Consider the following 23,484-nt stretch of genomic DNA (forward strand, 5'->3'; position numbering starts at 1 on the left):
AGTACTTACTTTTTCAATATTATTTATGGTCACAGGTGAATATAACTTATATTATATTCACCTGCTTTCGCATTATCACTTTAATTAAGTATTAAATTTAATTTTAGCGTCACTTACAACACTGCAATGTTGTTTTCTTGTACTATGGCAACTGCACTTTACTTTACAATACCTCATGTGACGCCACTTCACTTTACCTTACCTTACTTTGCTTCAGTCTACCTTTCTGCACATTGTCTATTGTTTACCTGTTTTTCTTGTGTGTTTACTTGTTTGTTTGTTTTTGCTTACATTGTAGAGAAATGCTGCTGTAACAAAGGAATTTCCCGTTGTGGGATGAATAAAGTATCATCTAATCTAATCAGTAATCCATCATGTATTCTCAATAAATAGCCTTCTGCTCAATGCTAACATTTTAGCATGTCAAAAAATGAAAGGAGTCATTGCAACTTTAAAGATAAATGGTAGATGAAAATGTATTAACAAGGACAAAGGTGTCAATTTTGGGTAGAAATGTTTCCTTATTAATTTTTTTTAATATGATATGGCATACAGTTTTGAGACTAAATATTAGTTTTGTGTTCCAAACGTTTAAAAAAATAGTCGATCAGCTATGGTAAATAAATGACTGTATTTGACGTTGTTTCACATTTTGAAATTATTAGCAACTTTTATAGTACAGAAGACTTCAGCTAATGCGAGCTGTCTTATCAACAGTGTATTATTAAGTGATAGCGTTTAGGGGTACGCTAAAGCAAATAATCTGCCCGGAACATAAATATGAATATTTTGGGTCACATACATAAAGATGAAATGAAGTAAAACAGCCATATCTAATACTTTTTTCATACGGTTGTGATGTAACAACAATAGGTACCGCAATGATGGTGAACACAAATACAGACTGGGCTTTTTTGGGAGAGTGGCTTAAAGAGACAGGCGTTAAAACGGAGCGTTTGAGACAGTGAGTGAATATATTAATGATAGTATGTGTTTTTTAACATTAAAGCATGTAAACATTTTATAATAAACAACCAAAATACAAGTATGAATCTGAAAATGAACATGAAATATCCTCTTTCAATGCAGAATCAAGGCATAGTTCCAGATCACCTTGAAAGGACAACTTAACATTTACTACAGCCATGTGTGTGAACGTGGCAGGTGTTTCATAGAACTAAATGGAAATTGTGACTTTATTTATTTATTTATTTTTGGTTTTAGTAAAATGTCTTAGTTTGTTGAACATGCTGCCGGTGCAAAGGTCCCCTTTGCCCCTTAATGAGTTCCACAGAGAATAAGTGTCACAGTTGGCTCCAGTGATGAGAGCAGACTCCCATGTCACCTTGAGGCTGGCTAAGACAAAGAGAAGACGACTCTTGATGTCATATTCACTCTCTCCTTTTACAAATGGTTAACCCCGGTGGACCGACTTTATTTTCATAGGCAGATGTCATTGTCCTCAGATAGATAAAAGGTGCAAATCTAACATGTAGAGGATAGGAAAACAAGCATGTGGAGTATTTGATACATGTTAATAATGAGACTAGAGTTTGATGCTTAAATAATTATTATTTAATGATCACTTAATAGGTACATTTTTAAATCAATAAACCCTGGATATTTTAAGTGTGTTTGCTTTACAAACAAATGACAGCAGATAATATTTAATACATCAGAAAGTAAAAATCTGTCATCCAATAAATGATTTATTAAGTGTGCTTAATTGACAGTCTAATGGCTCGGCCAATTCAGTGCAAAATAATGGTGTACGTTGGCTATAAAAAATAATTTCTAGGTAATAGTACTCTTTCGATTGTTTGTGTTTTACCATTTCTTTTCACATCAAGTTTGTGGTAAACTTCAGTGCAAAGGAGATGGGAACACTCGCCTCCAAATGGCTACTTCCATTCAGGATTAGGTTCTAATCCTGAAAAATGACCTCTGAGAAACTGAGCTGTGCTTGAAAAGAGATAAAATATGAAATCAAAGAATCCATTTCTGGTGGACAGAATGCTCTGCTATTGGTAAATTACATTTGGCGAGATCTCTGACTTAATAGATTTCAGCCTTTCTACGTGGTCCTCATTAACTACCACAGAGTTTACTGTGGAGCAGTTTGTTCCGATCCACTTACAAGTGCTGTCCCTGAAAGCAGAGCTCACCTTTGCTTCCTCTGGGAATTGTTTCTGCTCAACCCATTAAGAACACAATAATTCACGTCCAACATCATTTTGCTCTAATTGAACATGTCTATTGTATTAAAATGTTTCCAACATCTTTAAGGATACCTGCCTGCCTTTATGACACGTGAGCAGAGGGGGAAGAAACTCCTGCTGCTTGTCACAAAGAGACGAAATCACAGTTTCCAAATTAAGATTGCAGATAAATGACCTTACAAAGCAAAGGAAATCAAAGAAGTATGGGAATGGGGTAAATTGGATTCTTTGGCGTCTAACAGTATATGACTTAAACCAACTGGGGATTCTCTCCACAGTGGAGGAAGAGAGAGTTTCCTAAGGCAACAGTCCCACCTGGGACCCCCTGATGATCCATGGGGTGTTCGTAAAAAGCCTTGAAGTTATTCAAGGCTAAATAGATTTTTTTTCTATTAACATTTAGGCTGTATTGCTCTGATTTCAAAGCTTCTACCCTGGTTTCAGGCAATCTATTTCATTTTACAGAGTCAATAGGCTGTATTTAATTTGCATAGCTGAAAGATTTGTTTATGTCAGAGGTCTTGTACCACACTGGATGACAACAATGATCAAACAATGGCAGAGATAAAAAGGGGTCAAATCTTGTGAATAATAAGCTTTGTTACATTTGTAATAATATTGTTATTATATTCTTCATATTGTTAAGATTATATCTTTAAAACAGCAGCGTGGGTAGCTCTACACAGTTAATGTATAACTTACTTGATGTGATCCTTAGGGTTGGGTATTGTTTGAATACAAGTGTCGATGATATGATACCTCGGTGTTGGTAATCATATTAAAAACAGATACATTTGTATTACCTTGAATTGAGAAATATAAATGTTTTTCTAAAAAAAAACACTTTTTTTAGTGAAACAAGCTCTCATGTGTTATAAGTTGTCAAAACACAGGGAGCTATAAAGTATTCTAAAACTAGAAACAAAATATTAAAATGAGGAACTATTTGTTGAAAGAGTAAAAAGGATTACTAATCCCACCAAACATTGAATGCCAGCTTTCGGTGCTTTAGGTCTGTAAACTAAAATGAAGGAAAGAGGAAGTTTGATAGTCAGCCTATATTTATATTAAATTTATTACATTAATGCTTATATTAGGTTTTGCGCCACTCATTCATTTGGCCACTTGGAGGCAGAGAACAAGTCGTAAACACACCGCTGACATATTACTGTATCTTTGAACAAAGTTGGCATGTCTAACACATTAGCAAACGCTTGCCTGACACATCCAACAGACAAGAGCAACATTAGCATTCATTTGGAGTCGTGTTTCTGGACACCTGCCAAATGTAAATTCAATATTCACTCTACTTTCAGCTCTGCTTGCTTCTGGGGGGAAATATCTGACTCTTTAGCTGCTAAGTTCTCCACGTCTCTACTCTAACTTTGTCTGCCTAGCATTTGGTCCTCACCAGATAGTGTACTGCCGTATTACTTGTTGTTTTTTTACACTGAAAACTGTCTGCTGCTCCATTGCTACTATACTTTAATTGATGAATGCAGCGTTAATCAGAAATTAATTACAGAGTTCCTTTTCAAAATTCTGGAGGGGAATTATTTTTTTCCAAAAGTATTACTTTCAAGATGATTATATGAATCCTTACATGTGGCACAAGAACAGCAACTTGCATAAATGATGATATACTGTACCTGAGCTCCATCAGTACAGCATTTTGTTTAAAATGAAAAGTCCTCACAGCTTCACACAGACATCATGAGAAATACCCATTATTACGGACCAATTTGCTCCTTCAGATAATCAATGTTGGCACTGACTCAAGGCCTGCCCCACTGGCTAAATGCTTGAATTGATCATTGATGCTTTCTCACCAATAAGCAGTTTAAAATGACTAATTGGGTGGGGCTAACAGTAGCCCAGGCTCTTGCTATTAGTGTAATGATGATATGACATCAGACGGTTTCTGTAAAGCATTGTCTTGTTGTTATTGGGCAAGACAGATTATGATTGGGTTTAGTCAGTGCACATTATGAGATGCTCCTTAAGTAGCATTCATAAAGCAAAGCTCCTTGCTGTGTCAGAGTGATAATAAGGGTAGTGATTCATATATACTTTAGGAGTCAAGGGGAGCACCGTGTTAGACCTGTATTTTCTTTTATTTGTCCTTGCTGTTGGGGATCATGGTACTTCCTTTGTCCCTTTAGACGTAGAGCTCGGTCTGGCGAGTCATTGATATGCCAGCTACGTTGTTACACATTGTCATTTTATCTTTCTCATTACTGTCATTACTACCAACTCAGATACATCTCATTACAAGGGTAATTGGGACAAACATTAAAAATCCGTGCCCTCCTCCCTTTAAGTTGGATATCTTTCAAATGCTCAAAGTAGATAACCGCTGTGTTAGGTCCACAACAGCTGTTAATATTTCATGATAACATAGCTTTATTCCCACTGATATCTGTTTGACTTTGTTTCTTCTGATGGTGTGTTAAAATGGAAAATTAAAACGTGTTCAAATGGGTCTACTTTATCTACTTTATCTCTCGGAAACCTGGATGTGCACCTGTACAACTCAGCACTTTGTTGCACATGCACATGGACTACAGTGTAATGTGAATGCACGTGGACACTGGCTTGCACTAGTGTTCAAGCAGACACACACATATGCACACCCTTGAACATCCGAGCACACACACACACACACACACACACACACACACACGCATGCATGCTTTTATGTTGAGTTGGCTCCAACTTCTGATGTAATTTTATTTTTAGCTGGTCCTCTTTTCTGTCAGAGCCCCATGAAGTCTTTTCCATCTACAACTTAGTTCCTCAGCCAAATATTGACTTTGGGATCTGATTATTAAGCAATTTCCACAAAACTTCAAATTACTATCTGAACAATTATTTTAAAGACGTTACAAGACCCAGTAGACCCCCAAGGTCTTGAAACTGATTATGCAAAAAGATAATTGCTATGAAGATTTAAAAAGAAGGAAATTGGTTTGACAAACCTATAAGTTGTTAACTACTGCTCAGTGCAAAAGAATACATTTGCTGACAAGGCCACAAAGAACCGGAGTAGAGGAGGCTTTTCCCATGTGCTCAGGTGGGCGGGAGGTATCGCTCTCTTTATTATCACAGCTAATGGCGTTCCAGATCTGTCCTCAATTATACAGGATGAGATGAACTATTAATTAATAATTCTTCTGATAGATAAATTGTGCCATGTTCAGCAGATGTGCACTTCTTAGAGATGAGAGGAGACACAGATGGGGGCTATTGACCAACAGTGCCCCTGTCTGTGTCTGCCTTTATAGACGTGTGAGCTGTATCTCAGCTTGACACACTGTTATGTCCCCTGTCCCCCTGTCCTGCTTTAACTGCCCACATACCGTCCGCAGGCGCCCATGTTTTCCTGATTTACCGTGTTTAAAGCCAATGTTGCATAATTTGTGTTTTAAGGAAAGATATTAATCCTACTTCACATTGCAGAAAATGGTTATTTTTTTACCCTCCCAGGTTAATTGTACACTGCCTGAAAAATGACACATCCTCAAAGTACTTTTGAGAAAAGGCTGAGTTGTATAATTTTCCCATAAGCTCGGAGCGTTTAAGTGTAGAAAGGAGGAATTATATGGCTATGAATGGCTTCCTTAATAGTGATATCGCTTCCCAGAACAAAAGAAGGTGGCTCCGCAATGAGCAGGGGAGTGCGGACGCTAGCTCGATTGGCCATTTCCGTGGCTTCCATTAAGGTCATGCACTGCGCCACCGTGCCGGAGAGTGCATGAGTGACAACACGGCCAAGACGAATGGAGCACTCTCCCACAAACCTCGTTAAGACTGAAATCACCGAAAAAATAATAGTTATTAAATTAATTGCAGTCATAATCTCGTAAAATATGTGTCAAAAAATTATATGCAGTTCGATTAACACATAACATAGGTGTCAAATCTGTAATAAAACCCTGATCAATAAAACAATAACCGTGTTGTTAAAAGCAGTCATTGAAAGGTGTTGCTGGCAGTGGGCTCCAGGGGTGAGCAACCCTTTTAATATAAACGGATTTCATCTTTCCACCATGTCACCTAAATCACCTCAATGTTTGTGTATACAATTAAAATAAGATAATAAATTGCAGCTATGGATGGATTACGAATGCTCCTTTCGACCCCATAGATCAGGCTTTGTCAGTGGCCCAGAAAATGCATGTCTAACAATCTGTTGATTACAATGTGGTGTGAGCAGAGGCCCCGCCGAGGGAGGGTGATGACTGTTGCAGGATACATTATTTTAACATATTGTTATGTTTAAATCGATAAGTTTTAAACGAGCGCTAACGACTGCTATTAATTAAACTTTCACAATCTTTTATTAGAAAAGTTACCACTTGTGTGCTTGATTTAATGAATGGTTTATTATTTCATTTTGTTGGCCCTGACCATTATGCCCAAACGACTGGTCTTTTATCTTGAAAAGAAATGAGGCAAGGCATAGTTTATTTGCAGTGCGGAGACGATGATAACGCGTCAGTTGAAGGGCATATTTGTTTTAAAGCCTTGGAAGAGTAACCGTGACTAGTTCTTGATACAATTGCCTGCCTAAAACAATAATTTCCCTCCCTCCCTTCTTTCTTGCTATTTGGCCCTTGAGATATTATTATTTTTTATCAGTGTGTTTATTTGAAATCATTTGAGTGGGTATGCCAATTTGGAAGTGAAATTGTCTGTGCAAGGGAATCATACAGATTGGAAATTAATGGTATTGCAATTAAAACTTGGGAGTTACAGTATTTGGTAACAATTATGATAATGACTCTAGCTGGAGGTGTGAATTTCACAAGTGGGGTGTGTGTCTGCGTGTGTGTGTGTGTGGGAGTTGGGGGGTGTTAACATGCGTGCTGTGCTGGAAAGCTATAGCGGCAAGCCTCCTTCTCCAAGTGTAAAAAGAATCCACCAGCTTCTTCTAATAGAGCAATGCCACTGCAGAAATAGCTTGGCTTCTCCGTAGAAAGTCTGTTATTCCATTACTGAACACAGATAAACTGCCTTTTGTGATATTGCTGCAGGAAGCTTTTTGCTCTCAAGTTACTGTTGACGGAACGTGTCCTGCATTGTGCTGTAGTAATAGAGTGGTTTATCAGCTCATGTTGAGAGTAGCTATAGGCTAAGTATGGTCGAGAGTCCCAATTACCAACAGACACAACATGCTGTTTGTCTGCTCATGATTAATGCTCTGGATCAATGTGGGACGCTGCAAAGACGCAGGGTGATAGAAGGTTCCTGTGAGATTTTTTTTTTTCCCTCTTGCTTCTCCCTGTTTTCCTTTTCTTTTCACACACACTGCTATCATCTAAATTGGATGATCAGTGGGGGAATTCTCCCAGTCTCTGGGGTTTCGCTGTGGTTTGTAGATTTTGCCTTCAGGTTTTAAATTCACTCAAACTGGAGGAGTCCTTTATCCAGAGACTGGCTTTTTTCAATTGAGCATTAAGCAGGGGTCCAGATGGGGGGAAGTAGTCCCATTTTTTTTCTTCTTTTTTAGCCGGGTAACAGTGTTTACTTTGCTACTCGCAATCCCATGTCAGCTCGTATAAATCATTAATACCTGTCTAAAGAAGTTACTGTAGGCCCACAGCAGGTTATGTTTGTGTAGAAGGAACACCCCAAAAATAATATTCATTAACTAAAAAATGTTGTTCACTCATGTTTTCTTTTATACTGCTCTACTTAAAGCAATGGTTTGCCATTTTAGGAAATATGCTTCCCATTTACTTTGTATGCAATCAGTTTGGCATGTAACCCCCATTAATCAGCAACTTGTAGTTGTTATGCTTTTTTGGACAGATTAAACAAAAGAGATAAGAGATGTTAATCAGTCAGATTTAGATGTGCTGGAAGGCAACTTTTGCTACAGAGTGACAGAGTAAAGATCCTTGTACACTAAGTCCAAAATGTTTGTATGTGTTTTTTTGTATCTGCCTTTGTAAAAATTCTGCACACTGACTCCAATGCGTATCAATAAATCCATTGCAAAAATGTTCACAAAAACAATACAAAATGCAACAATCTGCCTTTTCTCTCATTCTTCCTTACTTTATACCTTGCTTCTCTCCGTTGACCCCAATAATTAGTTGACAAGTTAACTTGCTCGCTGTGACTACCTGAAAGAGTTGCGCTGCCCTCACTGTGTGTCCATCACCACACTGTTGCTCTCCTTTTTGTGTTCTCGTATTTCCCTCTTCCATTCTTCTCATCATCATCCTACTACACATTAGACGACCTGTTGACAGGAGACTATCTGAGTTATGAAATGATACATGGCACTCAGCAAGCGTCTTTCTGTGCTGCATTTCCGGATAGGCTCATGCCTTCTCCATCTTAAAACACAATCAATCAAAAATAAAAAATGTTTTCTATGAGAAAAAACACAGAAAACCTAAAGGTCGTATTAAGTTTTTACTTCTGAAAATGTTGTAGTCATCGTTAAAGGACCTTAACACTATATTTTCCTCTTTGTTTTCAGTCTTTATGCTAAGCTACACTGAACTTCTCCAGGCTGTAGCTTCCTATTTACCAAACAAACATGGGAGTGGTATCAATCCTCTCATCTGCCCCTCAGAAAGAGAGCGAAAAAGTGCATTTTACAGAATGTCAAACCATTCCTTTAATGACCACCGCCTCTCAGCATGAACATTTAATGTCATTCCAGTGGACACTCTGAACACAGCTCGATTGTTCTGCTGGATTCAGAGCAGACCATTAAAATGACTAGTACACTCATCTCCGATTTCAATGGATTTCAAACAAAAGCCGATTACTCAACATACGTGTCTCCCACTGGCATATGTGGTTTGAGTGCAAAGGCCAGCGTCGCATACCAGAGGTTACTTAGCAAGATTTTATGGATAGGCCTGCCACACAGTATTTAGATCTAACCCTTTCATGGTTCAAACAAATTATAATGTAATATGCTTTTTGGATGAAACCCAAAAAATGTACTTAAACAACCTACAATCCACCAGAAGGAGTGCTCTTTGGCTTTTTTTTTAACCAGGATGCTGAATACTGAGCCCCGAAGCCAGAGCGGAGAATTACCCATCAACTCTTGAGCAGATTCAGTGGTCAATAATTGAATGAGTGAATCCCATTGTCCAATTACCCGCATTATCTGTGGATACTCCTCTCATTAAAAGGCTAGGGAGGAAGAAGAATAATTAAAAAGATTTGCAGCATGGGCATTTAATGATCATGCTGCTTTTGCCTGATATACTCTCCAGGACCAGTGAGATCATGTGGGATTGTAGGCAGAGGAGAAGCTCCCCTCCTCCAGCCCCTTCAACTAACACCCTCCCTTTATCCCTGCCCTCCCTGCAGCGCCAACCGGCTCCACTCTGACAGTGAGTGGGCTTCAGCCACAGCTCTGCAGGAACAAGCTCACACTGTGGCCCCTGAGGGCTCAAGATGAAACCATACAGGCTTAGTGTACCATTTGCAAGTTTTTTTGTAAAATCACCCCCTTAATGTATATACACACTGAATATTAAAAAAAACAGCATGGTACAATTTAAAAAAAGTTGCCATGCCAAAGTGTGGTGTAAACACTTGTAGTGGAGTGCTAAATTGTGGTTTTTCTGGCAGTGCTGCTGGCAATCGGGACACATACCTCTGGTAGGAAGGCCTTCATCAGGTAGAAATCCTTTACACCATTGAGCTTGGGAGTGCTTTCAGAAATACACCCTCAAACCTTCTTACATGAAGCACGGCTTTAATTAGCGCAATCTCAATGAAAAACACCAGCGCAATTTGGTGGAGATCTTTCGCCGTAGGGGCCTGCTTATTTCAAGATGTTTTTTTCCTCAGTCTCAGAGAGCGCATCACATGGTCAAGTGTGCTCTTGCGTGGTATGTCTGAAGGGCCTTAGTTTTACTGTAAACATGCTTGAAATATTGCTCAGGAAATAGCAGAGCAGAATAGTTTCATATCTGAATAGAATCACCCAGATGACGCAACAGCTGACCAAATTTGGTCATATCTTTTCATTAAGGGCACTTCTGAGGCTTTTTTTTGTTTTGCTCAACTTGATATTTGATGTGTATGGTACTTCTTAAGTGGTGTAAATATTAGTTCAAATGTTTCCAGGCAGCTGGCATGGGTTAAGAGACTGTGCCCTGGTTGGAGTTGAGAAAAGTGTTTGATCGTGTAGAGGCAACGTTTGAATATGTGGTCACCATAACCAGCTGATAGACCAAACTCATGTATCATTGAGGTACAAATATTATCAAAACCCAACACAGCTGAGAGGATTCTCTGTACATAATCATCTGATATTGGGTTTTCTTCCCACACATGCAAGTTGTCCTCTGAATATCTCTGCACCAGTGACACACCATTGATTTAGCGTATATTCCCATCCAATTAGATCAAACTTGGTATTGATAACGCAATAGAGAATAACCGTAACTCCTATAAAAATTATTTGCAACTAAAGTTACAAGCCAATTTTATAAAATGTAAGAAGAAGAAAGTACCGATATTTGTGTTAAAATGTAAGTACTAAAAGTAAAAAAGTCAGCACAAAAATAAGTAGTTAAGTAAAAATATCTGAAAAATCTACTTGACTACAATGACAAAGTATTTGTACTTTGTTACTTCCCATCTCTGATCTTAAGGTTAACTATCAAGAGCATATCAATGATACACAATGATACACATGATCTGCTGTAAAACTGCTCTGTGCCATTTCTGCCATTCTTTTCCAAGGGGAGAGAGCGGTGGAGAGCTCTGCGCTCAAAGTTCAAAATATTTCAGCTTTGACCTCAGCCGCTGACCTTTCAGGGCACAACCAATTCCAGAAGCAATGATGACTTATACTTGCACTGCACTTTGCCTCTCTGTTGTGAACCTAAAGGGCATTTTAAGGGAGAAACACATTGACTGCGTGGTCGCGTGGATTTGCGGGGTCTCACTGCTCTCCTCATGTGAACAACAAAATTAAATGCCAGAGATCAATGTCTAGTAACAATGGGGATTCTGTGCACTGTATCACTGCCTTACAACTGAATGGCATTAGCTGACTGTGGTAGCAAATGTCCCTAACCATTAGTCAATTTATTGGAAACGTTGGTAATCCTAGTCTTTTCCTATCCACGGACTGTCGTTGATAGCTAAAGTTAGAGTCATAATAAAGCGTAGTCATAATTACTGACGTTGTTCCGATGCTCTGACATGCAAAAGCCCCGCTGCCTATGTTCTGATAACTGTTTAGAAAGCAGTTTTTATATTTTAGGGAACTCACAAAAAAGCAAGAATCCATCTCTTGTTCATTGATTTGCATTAAGCGTCGCTCGTGAAGGGAAAAGTTCAACAGAATTAAACTCTTGCAGCGGGCGGGCATGTGCGTGTGACGAGCATGACCTTGACAGTTTCACAGGATTTTACCATCTTGTTACATAACCTGTCAAAGTGCCCCGCCCCCCTACCTGCCCGCTCGCCTCTCATTGAAAACCAACGCTTTTAAGTTTTAAGTTCAGACGTCGGCGGCTTGAGCCACACTATTGCACGGGATGACGTGTTCCATCATGAATAAAGTCCCCAACAAATGGGCTTTTTAATCTTACTTAAATGACGTTTGATAAAAACTATATTGCCTAGCTGTTTTAGGAAATGACTGAGCCTTTAAAAAAAACTATTTGTCACCCCTTTTTTTAGGCTTTTGTTTTCAGTAGGAATTAATTGGCTTATATCTGAGAGCCACAATCAGGCTGGGAAGGTTGCAAAGTATTAAGAGATAAACTAGCACATTGTCGGTATTAGCCATTTTTATGGGATTTGTTGACAATCAAAAAATATGGAATATCACAAGCTTTAACCTCAGCTGGGGATATCCTATATTTGGTTTCAGTTCACCCAATGTACAAAAACACATACTGTATTTTCCCAGTTACCCCTTGTAGTATCTATACATACAGACAGTAATGTTTTTTTATTTGCTGAGGTTTTGAGACTACTTCCGCCATTAAGCGTGGATATACTGCATTTTGTTTCTGCCACACATAGCATTTAAAAATTACTAAACACACATGTGAGCGTTCTTCTTAGAAACAATGTCCCTGTTACGCAGGACAATTCACTTAACTTCCTTTTTCCATTAGTTTTTTTTCTTTCAGAAAATAACCCTCATTAAAAACTGTCGACTTTGAGGTCTGTTGATCATCCAGAGTTCCAGTAAAGGGGACATAGTTTCTGAAAAGACATGTCACTGTTTTTTGACATGTCATTTCTTGATGCTTTGAGCACCACAAAGTAAATGCCATTCATTCTCAGCTATAATCTCAGCAATCTCAGAAAACAAAAAACAAAACTATTGCCATGATTGTAAACCACAAAGGGTAATTGGGAAATATGTTCTGTGATTTGGGTGAACTACTGTAACCTTATAAGTACTTGTATGCGTAGGAGCAGTAGTAGTAGATGTAGTAGTATTATCTTTGAATTTATTTGTAGCCAGTCTGTGATAAGGTATGTTTTAAATACCTCAATGTCCTCAATGGTCAATGTTAAGTGTATCTCCAGGGCCGAGTCCTGGTGCGTAAAATACATTTTTCTTTTTCTTTTTCTTATTCCGACCTACCTTTTTACCTATGAAAAACTTGCCTGGGCCCACTTTATACTGTAAGTATAGTATAAAGAATAAACTGCCAGTGTAAATGATATGGCAACCATTAGGCATAACTGTAAACATCCAAGCAGTTGCACATCCATTTAAAACCTAATTTGCACCATGACACCATGGCTAAAGAACATCTCATCTATTTGATCTACAGCTCTCGGAATATCCAGTAAGGATAGTGTGGTAACTGTAACTAGAGCAAATCTAAAGGTAACTCCCGAAATAGCACAACGTCTAAATGAACAGATATTGCCGTTTTCCATGAGGCAGATTTTTACTGTCATTAGAGATATATTGTTTCACACACATCTCTCCTGTGCATCCTCAAGATGAACGCTGTGTAAAGGTGCCATAAGAATGTCAGTGGAGATTAATCACACTTATCCCTGATCTGTGTTGGCATTCCTAACCGGGTCACCTGTAAAAAGATGATTTCAGAGCTGAAATATTCAAGCCCCCTCTCAAAGTAAGATCCAGCACAGAGAAATAACCCTCAATCACATGAGAGTAACCAGAGAAAAGCAGATCAGCGGCTGCTGAATCATAGAACAAAACTACTGGTTTTCATGATGATGGGATGATTTTGCTAGTTTGCTTGATGATTGATGCTGTGTGTGTTATTGCACAGAGTTGGTGGTTAACCTCAGTAATGTGTGTTCATCCTTCTTAAATTTAAGGTTCACTACACTACATAAACACTTGCCAGGAGATGGGAATAGTCTGTATTTGATTTTCCAGCAACAAGCTTTGCTGTTTTAAACTGACGGTAATTTCCGAAAAATTAGTGTTCTTCTTCCTCATCTAAATTTTTATGGTGGCAACAGAGCACATAATTCAGAGATCTGGCAAAGAGTATGGCAGTTAGGTGACTGTGCTAATTGGACTTGGATTACCGATTATCCACTGTGAAGAAGCTCAAAGTAGCCCGGCGTTCCATGACCTCTTGCTTTGCCCTGTTTCCAGGCTTCTTAACTTTACAAAGAACAGAGTTCTGTCTCAAAGTTGAGCAGCTCAGGCCAAGGATTTTCCTTAACCTCTTTTGAGAAATGGACCGCGGGGTGAATTCATAAAAGAGCAGTCTGTTGGACAATTTGTCTTTTGACAGGAGGGAACATTGGAAGCCACCAGAGGGTGGTCAGCGGTGAGTGGCACAGGCGTGCCTGGGGCGGTACCTGCAGGCCATTCTTCCTCATGATTTGTCCTGAATGAGGAGAGGAGCGAGAGGCAGCGCAGACCGCCATCTGGCCCCGACCGGGGAATTAGGTGGTGAGGTGCGGGTGGCGGGTGCGCTCTCGGTGTCAGTACGGCTCCATCAGGGCTGTTTGCGAACAGATGTTCTGTGGTGTGTTCGCTCCAGCACGGCTCAAGAGGGGAGACGTGTCTATCAGTGGCTGGAGGCTTTCAGCGGAGCAGCAGACTCTGACCTTGAGGCTGCCGCATGTCAATTCCTGTCACCTGAAGCCCTGTGAGACTACCAAACACTGCCCTATTTGCTTAGCAAATAGACAGAAAACTGTACAAACACATTACATTTAATTTCTGACATCCATTTATTAAAGTGTCTGCTCAGAAAAAGTAACTGATGAATTCTCCGAAATTGTGGTAAATGTCCAACCCTCTGTCCACAATATGTAGCACCAGTAAGGATTTCTTTGAGCCAGAGATCAGTTTCTCTTTGCTTAGCGTGTATTATGCTTCCTCATGAGCAGAGGACAGTGTAAAATGCAAGGACAAGAGTATCCATATCCTCTCCCTCCATCATCCGGATCTCAGCAATCAATAAGCGTTTAATCAGTCAATTATATGGCACTAATTTAACAGCCTGCAGGTAGAGCCATCTCTGAGCACTTCCCCATGAAAATACAGGCTATAAGAAATTTATCTTTTGGAAAAATGTCCACGCAGAAAATGAAGTTTTTAAAGGGAGGGATGTGGATGTCCACAACATGTCGTCCGTGTATGGAGATAGGGAGGACAGAGAGCTGCAGTTTAGGGGAAAGGGTTAAAGAAAAGATTACGCACAGTATGAGTAGGAAAGATTGCAGCTTGAAGTTATCGGTATCTTGTTGAGAACGTGCAGTGAGAAAGATGCCCCATGGTAGAACTGATCTACAAATAACTCTGTTCTGCAGAGAGGGTTTTTTAATAAAACCATTTGAGTGAAGAAAAAAGAGGCTATGGTCTTGATAGCGAAGGGAATATTATAACATTCCTGATAGGGACTCCATTGGAAAAGATCTGAGTATCAGCCATATTGTTACAGTAGGAAAGAGAGAGCTTCTTTCCTCTCAGTGTCCATGGTGAACAACGGCCTCATTCAGCTTATTATTTGTTAAACAAATATTCCTTCCTTCTCACTGGCATCAGACATGGCTTCAACACCAAACTCTGCATGGCAACACAATTGTTTATTTGTTCGTTAAACTGAAAGTAATGATGTTTTATTTATGGGCAGTGATTGGAGAAGGCTGTGCTGAATTGATGTTTAGCTAATAGGGAACAAAAACAAGAAACCCAACATAATAGCATAGAGTTTGCTGGCGACCCGGCTGGTAATTTCGGTTGTCAATATTTGAATTGTTAAGGGGAAGTATTATGGACACGGGCCGGTGTTGAAAGTGCAGTCCAGCTCCTCGCTCACCTATAAAAACTAACATCTGTTGAAGCATACATTAAGTTTAAAAATAACTGTACAGAGATCACCGGGTAAAGTACAGTCAACCAGATGTCGCTTTAAAAGTGCCAGATGGAACAATGAAAGCGGGATTGGAAATTAGAAAGCACTGTGAAAGGTCAGATCAATTAAGAAAGCTGCGTTGGCTGCCATATGACAATTAAGGCAAGTTTAAAGCACTTGAGCTAACGGTGCAGCGGAGTGAGTGGCTGTCGCAGGGAAGAACTTCTTGGGGGCATGGAAACGTGCACGCTGGACAGGGGAGCTTCCTGGACTGAAGTGCATTTACACCAGGTCAAGGTTAATGACCTGCACAGATAAACCTGATAGAACGCCTCACAGCGCTGCTCGCAACCTTTGTCTGTCAGTATTAAGGAGCCAATAAATTAAAGCCATGACTTTAAGTGACATTGAAATTTACTCTGCTCTAATGAGAGAAAGAGAGAGAGAGAGAGAGAGAGAGAGAGAGAGAGAAAGAGAGAGAGAGAGATGTGGTTATGAGAAGGGAATGGACTTAATCTAGAGGTTCGGTTGCAGAAAAAAGTCATTCATTTAATTTTTAACATCATACAAAACCTAATAACCCTGATTTCTCCCTCATGTCACTCATGGTTCCAACATGAGTTCAGTTAAATAAAAGCACCTCCTCTGTTGGAGCAACATTTATTTAATGTCCTGAAATCAAGCTAACAGGCACCGCACCATGTCTCTGCTGTCCCAGATGGCTGCCAGCTTCCCTCCACACCCATGAGTAGGCATGAACCACAAGGGGGCAATATTTGCATTGTTTGTCTGCATCCTCCCCAGGCACACACACTGATTTACATTTATGTTTTGCATTTGCACATTTGGATCAAGTACAGTTTAGCTGTTCATTTACATTGCAACATGTTACCAGAAACCTCAATAAGCTGTTTCCTGTAGCGACAACTGTCTGACTAACAGGACCACAGGCTCTTTGCGTTACAATTTATTGGCAATAATAATTTACAGACTAAAACAGCCGCTTCTCTTTTGTATCCAGTGCTTATCTGTACTTTTGGAATATGTCACCAGAGTCACATCTGTTGTCTTGCCCTGCTCCAGTTTCCTTTGAATTTGGGATTAACAAGCCATTGTTCTAAGTGGTCAAACATTTAGTGGTACATCTTGGTACAAAACACTGAGAGGCAGGAGATCTTTTTTCACACTTAAACACTCTGAACAAGACCATTTAGGAATTTCTTACACAATTTGTTCAGTTGATTTTTCCAAAGTTCTGCTGTAAGCACTTTTAGAGTGTGCAAACGGAATTATTCATCGCATTAACGATCACATAAATGCAGCAGCGACAGAATTTAATGCACCCGTGGAGATTACCTTTATTTACTCATGAAAAAGAATACATTGAACTACTTTTCTTTCTCTGTAAAACAATTCTTTTGAACTCTTGTCCCTACCACACTGAGAAGGATATATGTTAGGTCTGCTAATATCTCCATTTACATGTCCTTAAAATACAGTTTTAATTATAGATAAGGCTAACCTGTGATAGAGCCACCTGTACAGCTATGGCACACTCGCAGTATGTTGTTGCTGAAGATTTTTAGAGATTAATCTTAATAGTGTTCTCTTCAGGAAGATAAGATGGTCAAAGAAGAAAATAATATGTGCACTCACACCTGTTACTAATAGGTAATATTCTTTTTAGCTTTCTGACTGCACCTTGCAATTTCTGTTAATCTGAACTGTCGCTTTTTGTCATTTTCCCAGAAGAAAAAGGTCAGAGTTAAACTTTGCAGCAGGTGCATCACCTCCAGCTCTGTATGCATCAACTGTAACTGTGCACAGGGCTCTTCTCCCAGTGTTTTGTCACCATTGATTGTTGGGCCGCTCTGCTGGAATGTAGGAATTAATTAGACAATTTGTATAATGGACTTAGGCACATGAAGACACACAGGGCTCGACAGAGTGGCAGCATCCTGCGGCTCCCATTGTCCTTGAGGAACTCTCATCCAGATGTTCAAACGGATTGGAAGCCGACCTCTCACCCACTCCTAATTATCATCTGAATGACAACATGGCCCAGATCAATAGTTCCCAGTTGCAGTTTAAGATCACAGATAAGAAGCCACCTTGTTGTCAGAGAGAAAATGCTAATGTAATTAATGTTCAATAATCATCTAGTAAAAGATCTGTGTGTGGCTATTAATGCCACACATATTTACCCCAAACAAGCCTATGAGGGGCTACACACCAACTTGGCAAACCATTAAAGGTTTCTGAGCCAGTTTGAGTGTACTTTCAGTACAGTGGAGTGAAAGCGTAACCCAGAGGAGACTTCCTGTTGAGCAACTCATGATGAGGTCAATGGAACTCTTTAGAGCGGTGTCGGACTCCCTCACCGCCCTCCCTGTCCTGTAGGTGCATGTGTGTGGTCAGCTCCTGTACATACACACTGCAGGCATCTCGGCTGTCATCTCAGATACAAAGGGACCCAGTATCTCATGGCTTTATTACACTTTCCAATAAAGACACATCATGAGCATTCTCTTAGGGGATATTTTACTTTTCTTCCCATTAAAGTAGCTTTAATATAGTCTGCTTGATCCAACCAGTAGTGGAATGTAACGTAAGTGCATTTACGCAATTACTGTACTTAAAACTTCCACTACATTTTAGAGGGTAGTGCTTATTACTTTATTCTGACAGTTATCGTTACTTTGCAGATGGAGGTTTTACATTAAAACATGTAATCATCTTATAAAATGTAGTAAGTTGTTGTTGATGAAACTACACAACAGTATAGAAAGGTGGTAAAAGTAGCTCCATTTTGCATAAAAATGCTAATGTACTTGTTATGATGCAACTGTAATAATAATCCAATTATATAATATATAGTAATATGTCAATAACAAGGGCCACAGTTCCAAGAAGTACTTTCATTGGCTGTAGTTTCATGTTTACTGTACAGAAATGATAGTGGTGTAGATCTTTTTCTCTACCTCCCAAATTTCCTAAAATTACAACCATTGCCCATAAATAATGTTTTAAAATTCTTTTCATTCACGTAGGGGACGGCACCTCAAAACTTAAAGTACAATGTATTTTTTATATTTTGTGTATATTTGCAAATCTCATTAAAAAAAATCGAATAATGTGTTTTTGCTATCCCAGAACAGCCTAACAGTCAGCTCTCTGTTTCTTCCTTCTGGCCTACCACTCTGCTGCCCTGTAGCTGCCAATGACAGTGACCTCGTGATGACACACATACCTGGAGTGTCCTCTGCCCTGTCTTCCTCTTCTTCAAGTTGTGTATTTTTCTTTTTGATGTCGACCCAGCCGCCACCTGCCACGGCTCACGACTCTCCGACTGACTGAGATCATGATTAACCTAATATTTTTTTTTATCTTCTAAACCTCTGCTCAGAACAATGCTTCCCACTGAGGCAATAGCAATTTCACTGAGAAGTTGCACTCCTCATGATTCAAAATCATAAACCCAGCGTGTGTCAATGAGGAGCCCATCCCTGATTTTTGCAAAGAAGAATAAAACAGGTTGCAGGGAAATAGGCAGAGATGCCCAATTAAAGAAATTGTTATTGTGATTTAGTCCTGGATCTCATTGGGATTTTGCTTCAGTAACTATCCCATTTCATCTTAAATGATCTATATGAGCAGTGAAGAGAGGAGGGAAGGGTGTTTATATGTGTGTGGGAGGGTGTGTTCATTACAAGAAGGAGAGAGATGGAGCAATACAATTTATTCCTTAAGTGAGGTAAAGGCCATATTGCCTACCATTAACAGAGCACAACGTCGGCACGGGCTGATAATTAAGTAATCCATGAGAGCATGAGCAATATAGGACAATCACTAACATCCTCTGCTGCTTTGCCACATCAAGCCACTCTCCGTTTTTCTTCTCCGACATCATTTTAGATTATGCTGGAAAATATTATTGCACTGTGATTTGAAACTGCTGCTATAGAGGAAAATGTTCGGCTTGCAGCTCCAAACTAATGATTCCAGTGAGATGAACTCATTTCAAAGACACGTGTCGCCTGTCACACTTTTCTGATTTGCTCCCTTTTTCAAACTTTAGGTCAACATTTGATTTGATGAACAGAGGAAAGTTGTTGGTTGTGTTCTAATGCATGTATTGTATGTAATGCATGTTATTCGCAACACCTAATTTGAATGTAATTCTATAACTTATTTTGGTTTGGAAACCATTCCGGATCACGGGTGATATAATAGATATTTCTGTCATTTTATTCAAACATTCAGAGGAAATCACCACAGAACAAAGATTTTTACAAACTCTCATGACTTTCACAGATGTTAATTGATTGTACGTTATGAAACAATGTTGATCATTGTTTTGTTAAAGCTTAATAATAATTCAATGCTGTCTGACAGTTTAAATGACAATGCTATACATTACACAATGTAAAGTTAAATGAATTCATTTTAACCACAACTACAATTTTCTCTTTAGCAAAAATTGAAATTCCTATTTATATACTGTACATGCAATACTATATATTGTGTGATGGAAATGGGATATGGTGAAATGGGAAACAGCGCTGGTAAGCAGCATGAATTTTACATCGGAACTTTGTTGGTAAAAAGGTGAATTCAAGTAAATCCACGGGGGGGGGGGACCTGTTCTGGTCTCTACGTTCAGACTGCAGATCAAAGTGACCAAAATCTGATTTTGTTTTTGTTCGTATCTGATTTGTCCATGACAGTGGGAACAGACCAAGTCACATGGCATCCATTCTTTTCCAGTTCTGATTTGGGCCACTTTCATATGTGGTCCAAATCCGTATACTGTAGGGTGGATTTAAAAAACAAAATGCAACCTAAGTCTGGAAAGTCCGATTGGGCTCTGACGTCACTCATACTTTTTGACGTTTCACACAATGTCTCGTTCAGACCTGTCTTACTATAGAGCAAAAATGCATTTTCAGATGTGTATTGAGGGAAGCGTAATTTGACCCAAATTCCATTTGTCTTTGAGATATCATTTCCCGTGTGAAACCAAGGGCATATTCAAATTGAAAACAATGTGCACCATTTTCCTACAGTTGAAACGGTTTAAACGGTGATATGGGGTAAACACACAAAAAAAGTTGTGCAACGGGCTTTGAGGTCCTTTTTCTCTCATTTGGTGGGTGTGTCAAAGCTGTTACCCAATCAGTAGCCTGTAGAAACCCTGTTGTATTAAAATGGCAGTGCACTTGCATAACATTTGCAACACATTTCTGCGTTTTCTGTTGGGGCTGAATGCGTCCCCAAATGTCAATATTGACTCGTCAATGTACTTTGTCAACTTGCGTAAGTAAATATGTAACAAACTATTTTTTTATCAACCTAACCAAGTGGTTTTGTTTAAATTCACTAAATAATTCCATCATGTCTGTTCCATCACATTAATAAATATAGTGGTGGAAATGATTTTGTCTATAAACCCAGGAAATGTTACCATGATGACATCTGTTCCCGGGTTAGCGTTTGACATACAGAACAAAGGAAATTTATTTATTCTATCATTTCATTTATTTTCATGTATTTCACTTATATTTTCACATATTCGTATATGTACAGTATCTGCTTGTTATTGGTCACCAAGACCAATAACTTGACCCCCTTACTTTTTGTGCATTGGGGTAGAACTGATAGTGACCAAAAATGTGTTTATTTGCACTTTTACATCACAATAACCTTTAATTTGAACAATTGTTCATAGTCTGGCCTGTACGTAGACTATGAAGCAGAACTCCTGTCTAATACTAAATGTATATGAAGAAGGTAAGCTATTTCTTTTTAGATATGTGATTTTAAAGATCAAGTTTATTGAGCTGACAAAATTAATAATCTTGTCATTCTTCCACTTTACTCTTAGTTTGTCTATGAAGCTGTTTGCTTATTTCACTTGTACTGTAGAGAAATGTCCATCTTGTCCCGCATTTCATCATGTTGGTCCAGTTGCCACTGAAATATTTATCCAGATTGCAATTTACAACAATCCACAATTTCCGACAGCAGTCTGTATCATCCATCTCCCCGCTTGTCCAAATGCATTTCCTTTGTTTCTTAAAAGAAATTGAATCATGGGAGGTTTAGGACAAGACTCTTCAATATTTTTTTCTCTCTTCCTAACAAACGGTAACATTTTAATTCTTGCTTTCATCCCTCAAGACTGGAAATACAATTTCATGATCACCTCGCTACAAGAGCCATGTTTAATAATTCCCAATTATGCAGCCAGGCACCTAGTCCACAGCGTGAGCCCCTCCATGCTGCCTGAACAGCAGCTGGCTCGCTGCGCTGTGTGTGTTCAGTCACCTTGATATCATCCATGAGCATGTTCCTCCATCTTAGCAGGTTACAACGCCAAGACCTATGCTGTTGTTTAATAATACAGCATGGTATTGTCCAAGAGGGAGTTTACTCTATGTCTCCCACTCCAGCCTTTTGTCTCCAATTTGTTACGCAGTTTACCCAAACACGGAGCATGGAGTTTCCAGGCCCTACGTGTGGAGGATGCAACGACGCATAGGGACAAATTGCACTTATAGGGGATAACAAGCACTCCCTGCAAGAGAGGGGAAAGTGCCTGTATTTACAAGTTTCAAATGAAAAGCTGATTGTCCTAATTTCAGTTTTTCCACTGTACACACATAACACAATGGACAGGAAATGGAAAATGTACTTCCAAAATCTGAGAAACATTAATTTTATTAGCATTTAAGCAGGTGCACTTTTGACATGTGTCGTACTATGTCGGTATGTGACTCCACTGCTGATAGAGGACATCCTATGAGGCCAGGAGGTGCAGTTATCATCATATGACAGATGTGAGAGTGTTTTTCAAACTGAACATCTTAAGGGTTGTCAGTTGTTTACTTTGCCTTCAGGAGTTGCTAAAGTCATGTCTGTGTCTATGGATTTCAGAGGCTTTCACACAGTGGTAGAGAATGTATTTGGATCATCTACTTGAGTTAAAACAGCAATAACACACTGTAAAACATTCTGTGTAAGTAATAGCCCTGTTTTGAAAAGTGTTTTTTGTGTAGGAACAAAAGTAAAAAAAACTCAATGCAGCTAGCGTTATACTACTATATGAGATTACTGAATTATTATTACCCATGCATTAATGTGTAAGTAGCATTGTACTGTTGCAGTTAGTTGAGGTGGCAGAATTTGTACAGTATTTCTCATGTAGAGCTGCGTAAACTGAAATGTGCGTTATTTCTGTCTGAAATGTAGTAGAGTGGCATTTAACTGTGTTTTTCACCATTTACAGTCTTTTGGCTTTTTTGGATGTTTTGCCCTCAAAACGGTGACATCAGTAAAGTATGACTACTATTGGTAGCTTCCATGCAAATACAAGTCCTAAACTGAGCTGAGCCATGCAAAGTATGTCACAAGATGGCAAAACACCAGATAAAGACATTTCAAATTGAAAGATGATAATAATAAAATTAGCAGTGGAAATTGCCCAACTCATTCCTGTAACTCACTTAGTTAATACTGAAGATTGGAGGAGGGTGTGTTTTTCTGTCGTGTTTAGGTTTTTCTTTGCTCAGTGTGTCTTCTGCATTTCCTTCCTGCTCTTTGTTCCTCTGCTAAACATATCTCTAAGTCACCCTGGGTGTCGCAATGGGACGCGCTCTCACCCTCCAGCAACACTTTATATCAGACTACAGTCTTGGCGTATGGTGTATAATGTTACAACATCAGTTTGTGGTTTTGTTGTTTTGTTTCAGGGTTTAGGACTGAAGATTAGCCAGTACAGTAAACCCTCATGCCAGCTATGCTTTTCTTGCTTTTCCAAATCAATACCACCTTGGCCTTAATGCATGAGTCCTAATGAATGGGTGTGTATGCAGGAGAGAGGGATGGAGGTTGGAGAAAGAAATGATAAAACACCCACATGAACACACACACACACACACACACACACA

The sequence above is a fragment of the Etheostoma spectabile genome, chromosome 4 (genome assembly GCF_008692095.1).
Source record: "Etheostoma spectabile isolate EspeVRDwgs_2016 chromosome 4, UIUC_Espe_1.0, whole genome shotgun sequence".
Classification (NCBI taxonomy): Eukaryota; Metazoa; Chordata; class Actinopteri; order Perciformes; family Percidae; genus Etheostoma; species Etheostoma spectabile.